We start from the raw sequence: 12,294 nt of genomic DNA, 5'->3' as shown, positions 1-12,294 counted from the left end.
TGTTCAGAGCACTGTAGGGACATTGATAAACCCATATTTCATGAGATATTTTGTGCTTAATTTGAGTGATTTATACAATCCTTCACCTACTTATTCACATTAATTGCATGGTTTTACTTTCCCTCCCTTATTATGTCATATCGTGAAAAACATGTTTCCTAAGCTTTGAAAATTAATTATTTTAATTACCTTTATTTCCATTCGATGCCATGATTAGTGTGTTGAGTAGTTTCAGAGTTTCTAAGGTAGAATGACTTAAAGGATGAAAAAGGAAACATACCAAAGGGAAAGGAGAAAGCAAAACGGAGCTTTAAGGAAACTGGTATCCACGCGATCGCATGGACGACGCGATCGCGTGCCAAGCACGAATCAGCAGCGATGTGGCCGCATGACTGACGCGACCGCGCGCCTCTAGCAGAATGCACATGGCGCGGTCGCATGACTGACGCGACCACGTGGCAAGGAAAAGCTCCGAATGACGCGACCGCGTGACCCACGCGGACGCGTGACAGAGGCCACGCACTAGAAAATTACAGAACACGCCCCAGTGAGTTCTAAAGCCCTTTTTGGCCCAAATCCAAGTACAGAAGGCATAGACCAGAGGTTATGAAGTGGGGGAATGCATCCATTCAAAGGGAGCTCACATAATTTACTTTTCAATGATTTAGATCTAGTTTAGAGAGAGGTTCTCTCTCTCTCTTTTAGGATTTAGAATTTCTTCTTGTTTCAAGAGTAACTCTGGATCCAGGTTTTAAATGTTCTTTTATTTCTATAATTATTTATTCCAGCATTTGAATTGATTATTTACTTTTAATAATTTAATTTATGAATTATTCCATGTTACAGATAATTATTTGAATTAATGGTATTGAGGCATTTCCAGTTTATTATTGCTCTTGTTAATTTATGGTTATCATTGTTTACGATTTGAAGACATTTTTATTATTCCAGCAAATTTACTTTTTCCCCTTTTGGTTCTGATTAAGAATTTAGTAACTCAACAGTTATTAAACTCAACGTAATTAATAATCGTTATCTTGCTAATTGAGCTGAACCTAAATAATCCCAACCTTTTCTTAGGAAATAATTAGGATTCAAAGGTCAATTTAATTAGTCTCTTGACTTTCCTTTGCCCTGGTAAAGGTTGACCAAGTGGAGTTTAGATTCAACTTTTATTATAGTTGAGAGAGATGACTAAGTTAGACCTCTAAATTCCCTCATCTTGCCAAAAGTTGTTTTACAGTTGTTTATTTATTTTTAATTTCCATTTGCTTTACTTGTCATTTAAATCACTTGCTTCTCACCTTCTAAACCCTGAATTCACAACCTTTATAGCCAATAATAAGAACATACTTCTTTGCAGTTCCTTGAGAAGACGACCCGAGGTTTGAATACTCGGTTAACAATTTTTAAAGGGGTTTGTTACTTGTGACACCCAAAACGTTTGTACGAAGGGATTTTTGTCGGTTTAGAGACTATATCTACAACGCGACTGTTTTTATGACATTCTTTACTGGCAAAAATCCTAACGTCAGACATCCCAACACCAAACTTAGAGTTTGAATGTGGAGGTTCAACACCAAACTTAGAGTTTGGTTGTGGCCTCCCAACACCAAACTTAGAGTTTGGTTGTGGGGGCTTTATTTGACTCTGTATTAAGAGAATCTTTTCATGCTTCCTCTCCATGGTTGCAGAGGGAGATCCTTGAGTTTTAAACACAAGGTAGTCCGCATTCAATTGAAGGACCAGCTCTCCTCTGTCCATGTCAATCACAGCCTTTGCTGTGGCTAGGAAGGGTCTTCCAAGGATAATGGAATCATCCTCATCCTTCCTAGTGTCTAGGATTATGAAATCAGCAGGGACGTAAAGGCCTTTAACCTTTACTAGCATGTCCTCTACCTGTCCATAAGCCTTTTTCATAGAGTTGGCTGCCATCTCTAATGAGAATTTGGTAGCTTGTACCTCAAAAATTCCCAGTTTCTCCATTACAGAGAGTGGCATTAAATTTATGCCTGACCCCAGTTCACACAGAGCCTTCTCAAAGGTTATGGTGCCTATGATACAGGGAATTAGGAATTTACCAGGATCCTATTTCTTTTGAGGTAGTGTGTGCTGAACCCAGGTATTCAGTTCATTAATGAGTAATGGAGGCTCATCCTCCCAAGTCTCATTACCAAATAGCTTGGCATTCAGCTTCATGATTGCTCCTAAATACTGGGCAACTTGCCCTTCAACAATATCTTCATCTTCTTCAAAAGATAAATAGTCATCAGAGCTCATGAATGGTAAAAGGAGGCTCAATAGAATCTCTATGTTTTCTAGGTGAGCCTCAGATTCCTTAGATTCCTCAATTGGGAACTCTTTTTTGTCCAGAGGACATCCCAAGAGGTCTTCCTCACTGGGATTCACGTCCTTTCCACTCTCTCCAGGTTCGGCCATGTTGCTCATAGTTATGGCCTTGCACTCTCTTTTGGGATTCTCTTCTGTATTGCTTGGGAGAGTAATAGGAGGAGTTTTAGTGACTCTTTTACTCAGCTGGCTCACTTGTGCCTCCAAATTTCTAATGGAGGACCTTATTTCATTCCTGAAACTTAGGGTGGCCTTAGATAGATCAGAGACTATGTTTGCTAAGCTAGAGGGACTCTGCTCAAAATTCTCTGTCTGTTGCTGAGAAGATGATGGAAAAGGCTTGCTATTGCTAAACATGTTTCTTCCACCATTATTAAAGCCTTGTTGGGCCTTTTGTTGATCCTTCCATGAGAAATTTGGATGATTTCTCCATGAGGGATTATAGGTGTTTCCATAGGCTTCACCCATGTAATTCACCTCTGCTATTGCAGGGTTCTCAGGATCATAGGCTTCTTCTTCAGAAGATGCCTCTTTAGTACTGTTGGATGCATTTTGCAATCCATTCAGACTCTGAGAAATCATGTTGACTTACTGAGTCAATATTTTGTTCTGAGCCAATATGGCATTCAGAGCATCAATTTCAAGAATTCTGTTCCTCTGAGGCGTCCCATTATTCACAGGATTTCTTTCAGAAGTGTACATAAACTAGTTATTTTCAACCATGTCAATGAGTTCCTGAGCTTCTGCAGGCGTTTTCTTCAGGTGAATAGATCCACCTGCAGAATAGATTCACACTTTGTCACAACTTCACACAACTAACCAGCAAGTGCACTGGGTCGTCCAAGTAATACCTTACGTGAGTAAGGGTCGATCCCACGGAGATTGTTGGTATGAAGCAAGCTATGGTCATCTTGGAAATCTCAGTCAGGTGGATTCAAATGGTTATAATGGTTTTCGACTATAATGATAAATAAAATGTAAAGTAAAGATAGATATACTTATGTAAATCATTGGTGGGAATTTCAGATAAGTGTGTGGAGATGCTTTGTTCCTGTTGAATCTCTGCTTTCCTTCTGCCTTCATCCAATTCTTCTTACTCCTTTCCATGGCAAGCTGTATGTAGGGCGTCACTGTTGTCAATGGCTACTTCCCATCCTCTTAGTGAAAATGGTCCAAATGCTCTGTCATAGCACGGCTAATCATCTGTCGGTTCTCGATCATGTCGGAATAGAATCCAGTGACTCTTTTGCGTCTGTCACTACGCCCAACAATCATGAGTTTGAAGCTCGTCATAGTCATTCAATCCCTGAATCCTACTCGGAATACCACAGACAAGGTTTAAACTTTCCGGATTCTCAAGAATGGCCGCCAATAATTCTAGCTTATACCACGAAGATTCTGATTAAGGAATCCAAGAGTTACGCGCTCGATCTAAGGTAGAACAGAGGTGTTTGTCAGGAACGCGTTCATAGGTAAGAATGATGATGAGTGTCACGGATCATCACATTCATCATGTTGAGTGCAGCGAATATCTTAGAATAAGAATAAGTGTGAATTGAATAGAAGAACAATAGTACTTTGCATTAATACTCGAGGTACAGCAGAGCTCCACACCTTAATCTATGGTGTGTGGAAACTCCACTGTTGAAAATACATAAGTGATGAAGGTCCAGGCATGGCCGAATGGCCAGCCCCCAAATGTGATCTAAAGATGTAAAATCCCAGATGAAAATACAATAGTAAAAAGTCCTATTTATACTAGACTTGTTACTAGGGTTTACAGAAATAAGTCTTAGTGCAGAAATCCACTTCCAGGGCCCACTTTGGTGTGTGCTTGTGCTGAGCTTGGGCTTTACACGAGCAAAGGCTTCTCTTGGAGTTAAACGCCAAGTTGTAACGTATTTTTGGCGTTTAACTCTGGTTTGTGACGTGCTTCTGGCGTTTTACTCCAGAATGCAGCATGGAACTGGCGTTGAACGCCAGTTTTCGTCATCTAATCTCGATTAAGTATGGACTATTATATATTGCTGAATAGCCCAGGATGGCTAAATTCCAACGCAGTTGAGAGCGTGCCATTTGGAGTTCTGTAGCTCCAGAAAATCCCTTTCGAGTGCAGGGAGGTCAGAATCCAACAACATCAGCAGTCCTTTGTCAGCCTCCTATCAGATTTTTGCTCAGGTCCCTCAATTTCAGCCAGAAAATACCTGAAATCACAGAAAAATACACAAACTCATAGTATAGTCCAGAAATGTTAATTTTGCATAAAAACTAATAAAAACATCCCTAAAAGTAGCTAGATCCTACTAAAAACTACCTAAAAATAATGCCAAAAAGCGTATAAATTATCTGCTTATCACAACACCAAACTTAAATTGTTGCTTGTCCCCAAGCAACCGAAAATCGAATAGGATAAAAAGAAGATAATATACTATAATTCCCACAATATCAATGAATATTAGTTCTAATTAGATGAGCGGGACTTGTAGCTTTTTGCTTCTAAACAGTTTTGGCATCTCACTTTATCCTTTGAAGTTTAGAATGATTGGCATCTATAGGAACTCAGAGTTCAGATAGTGTTATTGATTCTCCTAGTTAAGTATGTTAATTCTTAAACACAACTACTTTATAAGTCTTGGCCGTTGCCCTAAGCACTTTGTTTTCCAGTATTACCACCAGATACATAAATGCCACAGACACATGACTGGGTGAACCTTTTCAGAGTGTGACTCAGCTTTGCTAAAGTCCCCAGTTAGAGGTATCTAGAGCTCTTTAGCACACTCTTTTTGCTTTGTATCACGACTTTAACCACTCAGTCTCAAACTTTTCACTTGGACCTGCATGCCACAAGCAGCTTGATTTAGCCGCTTAGGCCTGGATTTATTTCCTTGGGCCCCTCCTATCCATTGATGCTCAAAGCCTTGGATCCTTTTTACCCTTGCCTTTTGGTTTTAAGGGCTATTGGCTTTTTCTGCTTGCTTTTTCTTTTTCTTTTATTTTTTTGCCATTTTTTTCGCAAGCTTTTGTTATTCATTGCTTTTTCTTGCTTCAAGAATCAATTTTTTTTCAGATCTCAATAACATTTCTCTTGTTCATCATTCTTTCAAGAGCCAACAATTTTAACATTCATAAACAATAAGATAAAAAATATGCACTGTTTAAGCATTCATTCAGAAAACAAACAGTATTATCACCACATCAATATAATTAAACTAATTTCAAGGATGAATTCGAAACTCATGTATTTCTTGTTCTTTTGAATTAAAAACATTTTTTTTCATTTAAGAAAGGTGAAGGATTAATGGAATTATTCATAGCCTTAAGACATAGTTACTAAATACTAATGATCATGTAATAAAGACACAAACATAGACAAGTATATAGCATAAAACCGAAAAAACAGAGAGATAAGAACAAGAAAGTAAAGGAATGAGTCCACTTTAGTGAGGGTGGCACCTTTTTCTTGAAGAACCAATGGTGCTCTTTGAGCTCCTCTGTGTTTCTTCCTTGCCTCTGTTGCTTGATCCCTAGTGATTTTGGTGCTCCTATCCTTAGTTGCTCCCAATAATTGTGTGGAGGAAAATGTATCCCTGAGGTATCTCAGGGATTTCTTGATGAGGGAATTCCTTATGCTCTTGTTGAGGTCCATGAGTAGGCTCTCTTGATGTGCAGTCAAATGCTCTACTACTGAGCTATGGACCCTTGAGATGAATCTCTCCATCTCCCATGACTCGGAGGTGGAAGCTTTTGTCTTCCCTTTACTCTTTCTAGAGGTTTCTCCAGCCTTAGGTGCCATAAATGGTTATGAAATAACAAAAAGCTATGCTCTTACCACACCAAACTTGGAATGTTGCTCGCCCTCGAGCAAAAGAAGAAAGAATAGAAGAAGAAGAAGAAGATATGGAGGAGAGAGAGAGATGTGTGGGTTTCGGCCAAGGGGGATAAGAGAGGGTTGTGTTGTGTGAAAATGAAGAAGGATGGAGGGGTTTATATAGTGGAGGGAGAGGGAATGGGGTTCGGTCATTTAGGGTGGGTTTGTGTGGGAAAGAGATTTTGATTTTGAAGGTAGGTGGGGTTCCTGTGGGGAAGAGTGGATGGATGTGAGTGGTGAAGAGGTGATGGGGAAGAGAGATTGAGGTGATTGGTGAAAGGTGTTTGGGGAAAAGTGTTATTGGATTGTGTAAAGAAGATAGAAGGTGAGTTGAGGTAGGTGGGGATCCTGTGGGGTCCACAGATCCTGAGGTGATCCTGTGGGGTCCACAGATCCTGAGGTGTCAAGGATTTATCATCCCTGCATCAATTAGGCGTGTAAAACGCCCTCTACATGCAATCCTGGCATTTAACGCCAGACTGATTCTTATTTCTGGCGTTAAACGCCAGACTGATGCTTGTTTCTGGTGTTAAACGCCAGCTCTATGCTTGTTTCTAGCGTTAAACGCCACTTTGCTGCTTGTTTCTGGCGTTTAACGCCAGCTCTCCTCAGGGTGCAATCCTGGCGTTTAAACGCCAGACTGCTGCTTGTTTCTGGCGTTCAACGCCAGCTTCATGCTCTGTTATGGCGTTGAACGCCAGCCAGATGCTCCTTACTGGCGTTTAAACGCCAGTAAGCTCTTCCTCCAAGGTGTGCTTTTTCTTCTGCTGTTTTTGATTCTATTTTTAACTTTTGCAAATGTTTTGTGACTCCATATGATGATAAACCTAATAAAACATAAAAGAATAATAGAAATATAGATAAATAAAAATTGGGTTGTCTCCCAACAAGCGCTTCTTTAATGTCAATAGCTTGACAGTGAGCTCTTATGGAGCTTCACAGATGTTCAGAGCATGATGAGGGCCTCCCAACACCAAACTTAGAGTTTGATTTTGGGGGCTCTGTTTGACTATGTATTGAGAGAAGCTTTTCATGCTTCCTCTCCATGGTTGCAGAGGAAGATCCTTGAGCTTTAAACACAAGGTAGTCCCCATTCAATTGAAGGACTAGCTCTCCTCTGTCAACATCAATCACAACTCCTGCTGTGGCTAGGAAGGGTCTTCTAAGGATGATGCATTCATCCTCATCCTTCCCAGTGTCTAAGATTATGAAATCAGCAGGGATGTAAAGGCTTTTAACCTTTACCAACACGTCTTCTACCAATCCATAAGCTTGTTTTATTGACTTGTCTGCCATCTCAACTGAGATTCTTGCAGCTTGTACCTCAAAGATCCCCAACTTCCCAATTACAGAGAGTGGCATAAGATTTATACCTGACCCCAGGTCACACAAAGCCTTCTCAAAGATCATGGTGCCCATGGTACAAGATATTAAGAATTTACCAGGATCTTGTTTCTTTTAAGGTAAAGTTTGCTGAACCCATGTATTTAGTTCACTAATGAGCAAGGGAGATTCATCTTCCCAAGTCTCATTACCAAACAACTTGGCATTCAGCTTCATGATAGCTCCTAGATATTGAGCAACTTGCTCTTCAGTTACATCTTCATCCTCTTCAGAGGAAGAATAGTTCTCAGAGCTCTTGAATGGTAAAAGAAGTTCAATGGAATCTCTATGGTCTCTATATGAGCCTCAAATTTCTTTAGGTCCTTAACAGGAAACTCCTTTTTGTTCAGAGTATGTCCCAGGAGGTCTTCCTCACTGGGATTCACGTCCTTCCCCTCCCTTGTGCATTCGGCCACATTGATTATATCAATGGCCTTGCATTCTCTTTTTGGATTCTCCTCTATGTTGCTTGGGAGAGTGCTGGGAGGAGTTTCAGTGACTTTCTTACTCAGCTGACCCACTTGTGCCTCCAAATTTCTGATAGAGGACCTTGTTTCATTCATGAAACTTAAAGTGGCCTTAGATAGATTAGAGACTCTGTTTGCTAAGCTAGAGTGGCTCTACTCAGAATTCTCTATCTGTTGCTGAGAAGATGATGAAAAAGGCTTGCTATTGCTAAGCCTGTTTCTTCCATCATTATTAAAGTCTTGTTGGGGCTTCTGTTGATCCTTCCATGAGAAATTTGGATGATTTTTCCATGAGGAATTATAGGTGTTCCCATAGGGTTCACCCATGTAATTCACCTCTGTTATTGCAGGGTTCTCAGGATCATAAGCTTCTTCTTCAGTAGATGCCTCTTTAGTACTGTTGGATGCATTTTGCCATCCATTCAGACTTTGAGAAATCATGTTGACTTGCTGAGTCAACATTTTGTTCTGAGCCAATATGGCATTCAGAGCATCAATTTCAAGAACTCCCCTCTTTTGAGGCATCCCATTACTCACAGGATTCCTCTCAGAGGTGTACATGAATTGGTTATTTGCAACCATGTCAATGAGTTCTTGAGCTTCTACAGGCATTTTCTTTAGGTGAATGGATCCACCTGCAGAATGGTCCAATGACATCTTAGATAATTCAGACAGACCATCATAGAATATATCTAGGATGGTCCATTCTGAAAGCATGTCAGAAGGACACTTTTTGGTCAGTTGCTTGTATCTCTCCCAAGCTTCATAGAGGAATTCACCTTCTTTCTGTTTGAAGGTTTGAACATCCACACTAATCTTACTCAGATTTTGAGGAGGAAAGAACTTGGCCAAGAAGGCCGTGACCAGCTTATCCCAAGAGTTCAGGCTATCTTTAGGTTGAGAGTCTAACCATACTCTAGCTTTGTCTCTTACAGCAAAAGGGAAAAGCATAAGCTTGTAGACCTCGGGATCAACCCCATTGGTCTTAATAGTATCACAGATCTGCAAGAATTCAGTTAAGAACTGAAAAGGATCTTCTGATGGAAGTCCGTGAAACTTGCAGTTCTGTTGCATCAGAGAAACTAACTAAGGCTTTAGCTCAAAGTTGTTTGCTCCAATGGCAGGGATTGAGATGCTTCTTCCATGTCAGTTGGAATTTGGTACAGTAAAGTCACCAATAATCTTCCTTGCATTGTTATTGTTGGGTTCGACTGCCGTATCCTTTTCCTATAAATCATTGGTGGGAATTTCAGATAAGTGTGTGGAGATGCTTTGTTCCTGTTGAATCTCTGCTTTCCTACTGCCTTCATCTAGTTCTTCTTACTCCTTTCCATGGCAAGCTGTATGTAAGGCGTCACCATTGTCAATGGCTACTTCCCATCCTCTCAGTGAAAATGGTCCAAATGCTCTGTCACAGCACGGTTAATCATCTGTCGGTTCTCGATCATGTCGAAATAGAATCTAGTGACTCTTGCGTCTGTCACAATGCCCAACAATCACGAGTTTGAAGCTCGTCACAGTCATTCAATCCCTGAATCCTACTCGGAATACCACAGACAAGGTTTAGACTTTCTGGATTCTCAAGAATGGCCGCCAATAATTCTAGCTTATACCACGAAGATTCTGATTAAGGAATCCAACAGATACGTGCTCGATCTGAGGTAGAACGAAGGTGGTTGTCAGGCACGCGTTCATAGCTGAGAATGATGATGAGTGTCACAGATCATCACATTCATCATGTTGAGTGCAGCGAATATCTTAGAATAAGAATAAGCGTGAATTGAATAGAAGAACAATAGTACTTTGTCTTAATACTCGAGCTACAGCAGAGCTCCACACCTTAATCTATGGTTTGTAGAAACTCTACCGTTGAAAATACATAAGTGATGAAGGTCAAGGCAATGTGATCTAAAGATGTAAAATCCCATATGAAAATACGATAGTAAAAAGTCCTATTTATACTAGACTAGTTACTAGGATTTATAGAAATAAGTCTTAGTGCAGAAATCCACTTCCGGGGCCTACCTTGGTGTGTTCTTAGGCTGAGCTTAAGCTTTACATGTGTAGAGGCTTCTCTTGGGGTTAAACGCCAAGTTGTAACGTGTTTTTGGCGTTTAACTCTAGTTTGTGACGTGTTTCTGGCATTTTACTCCAGAATGCAGCATGGACTTGGCGTTGAACTCCCGTTTTCATCGTCTAATCTCGAATAAAGTATGAACTATTATATATTGCTGGAAAGCCCTGGATGTCTACTTTCCAACGAAGTTGAGAGCGCGCCATTTGGGGTTCTGTAGCTCCAGAAAATCCATTTCGAGTGCAGGGAGGTCAGAATCCAACAACATCAGCATTCCTTTGTCAGCCTCCTATCAGATTTTTGCTCAGGTCTCTCAATTTCAGCCAGAAAATACCTGAAATCACAGAAAAACACACAAACTCATAGTAAAAACTACCTAAAAAGAATGCCAAAAAGTCTATAAATTATCCGCTCATCAATGGTCCATTCTGAAAGCATGTTAGAAGGACACTTTTTAGTCAGTTGCTTGTATCTCTCCCAAGCTTCATAGAGGGATTCACCTTCTTTCTGTCTGAAGGTTTGAACATTCACTCTAAGCTTACTCAGCTTTTGAGGAGGAAAGAACTTGGCTAAGAAAGTCGTGACCAGCTTATTCTAAGAGTTCAGGCTATCTTTTGGTTGAGAGTCCAACCATACTCTAGCTTTGTCTCTTAAAGCAAAAGGGAAAAGCATAAGCCTGTAGACCTCGGGATCAACCCCATTGGTCTTAATAGTATCACAGATCTGCAAGAATTCAGTTAAGAATTGAAAAGGATCTTCTGATGGAAGTCCTTGAAACTTGCAATTCTGTTGCATCAAAGAAACTAATTGAGACTTTAACTCAAAATTGTTTGCTCCAATGGCAGGGATTGAGATGCTTCTTCCATGTAAGTTGGAATTTGATACAGTAAAGTCACCAAGCATCTTCCTTGCATTGTTGTTGGGTTCGGCCATGTCTCCTTCTTTTTCGAGATTCTCTGTAAGGTTTTCTCTGGATTGTTGTGTTTTAGCTTCTCTTAGCTTATTCTTCAGAGTCCTTTCAGGTTCAAGATCTACTTCAACAAGAATGTCCTTGTCCTTGCTCCTGCTTATATGAAAAAGAAGAGAACAGAAAAGAAGATAAATCTTCTATGTCACAATATAGAGATTCATTTATGTAAGTAGAAAAAGAAAAGAATAGAATAAGGAGAAGAGAAAAAATTTGAACATATAGGGAGAAGAGAAGAGGGTTCGAATTATGAGTAGAAGAGAAGTGTTAGTAGATAAATAAATAAATAGAAGGAGATGAGAGGGAGAGAATTTTGAAAATTGTTTTTGAAAAATGGTTAGTAATTTTTGAAAATTAAGAGAAGAAATAAAATTAAAATTAAAAATTGAAGCAATTAGTTAAATAAAAAGATTTTTGAAAAAGAGGAAGGTGATTTTCGAAAATTAGAGGGAGAAAAATAGTTAGGTGGTTTTGAAAAAGATAAGAAATAGTAAAACAAACTAAAAAAAAATCAATTAGTTAGTTGAAAGAGATTTGAAAATCAATATTGAAAAGATAAGAAGCTAGAAAAGATTTTGAAAAAGATATGATTTGAAAAAGATATGGTTAAAAAGTTATGATTGAAAAGATATTTTGAAAAATATTTGAAAAGGAAATTAAAAAGATTTGATTTTAAAATTAAAATTGATTACTTGACTAACAAGAAACTAAAAGATATGATTCTAAAATTTAAAGATTGAACCTTTCTTAACAAGAAAGTAACAAACTTCAAATTTTTGAATCAACCATATTAATTGTTAGTAAAGTTTTTGAAAAAGATAAGATTTTTGAAAAAGTTTTGATTTTTGAAAAAGATAAGATTTTTCGAAAAAGATTTGATTTTTGAAAAAGTTTTGAAAAGATAAGATTTTTAAAATTGAAATCTTGACTTGACTAACAAGAAACAACTTATTTTAAAAATTTTTGACTAAGTCAACCCAAAGATTTCGAAAATTATGAGTAAAATAAGGAAAATATATATTTTTTTATTTTTGAATTTTTAATGAGGAGAAAGAAAAAGACAAATATGACCCAAAACATGAAAATTTTGGATCAAAACTAATGATGCATGCAAAAACACTATTAATGTCAAGATGAACACCAAGAACACTTTGAAGATCAAGATGAACATGAAGACTTATTTTTG

At 38.8% G+C, this 12,294-nt stretch overlaps 2 non-coding genes across 2 annotated transcripts; both read left to right on the top strand.

Moving 5' to 3' along the window:
• The first annotated feature begins 8,779 nt into the window (after positions 1-8,779).
• LOC112700319 (small nucleolar RNA R71) lies at positions 8,780-8,886 on the top strand. The gene has a single exon (XR_003153228.1). It is a non-coding gene; the product is annotated as a small nucleolar RNA R71 (small nucleolar RNA).
• A 1,687-nt stretch (positions 8,887-10,573) lies between these two features.
• Positions 10,574-10,681, top strand: LOC112699911 (small nucleolar RNA R71). Its single transcript, XR_003152843.1, has one exon. It is a non-coding gene; the product is annotated as a small nucleolar RNA R71 (small nucleolar RNA).
• Positions 10,682-12,294: the final 1,613 nt, after the last annotated feature.

The sequence above is a fragment of the Arachis hypogaea genome, chromosome 6 (genome assembly GCF_003086295.3).
Source record: "Arachis hypogaea cultivar Tifrunner chromosome 6, arahy.Tifrunner.gnm2.J5K5, whole genome shotgun sequence".
NCBI lineage: Eukaryota > Viridiplantae > Streptophyta > Magnoliopsida > Fabales > Fabaceae > Arachis > Arachis hypogaea.
The sequence above is the reverse complement of the archived record's forward strand: the minus strand, read 5'-3'. Positions and strand labels throughout refer to the sequence as shown.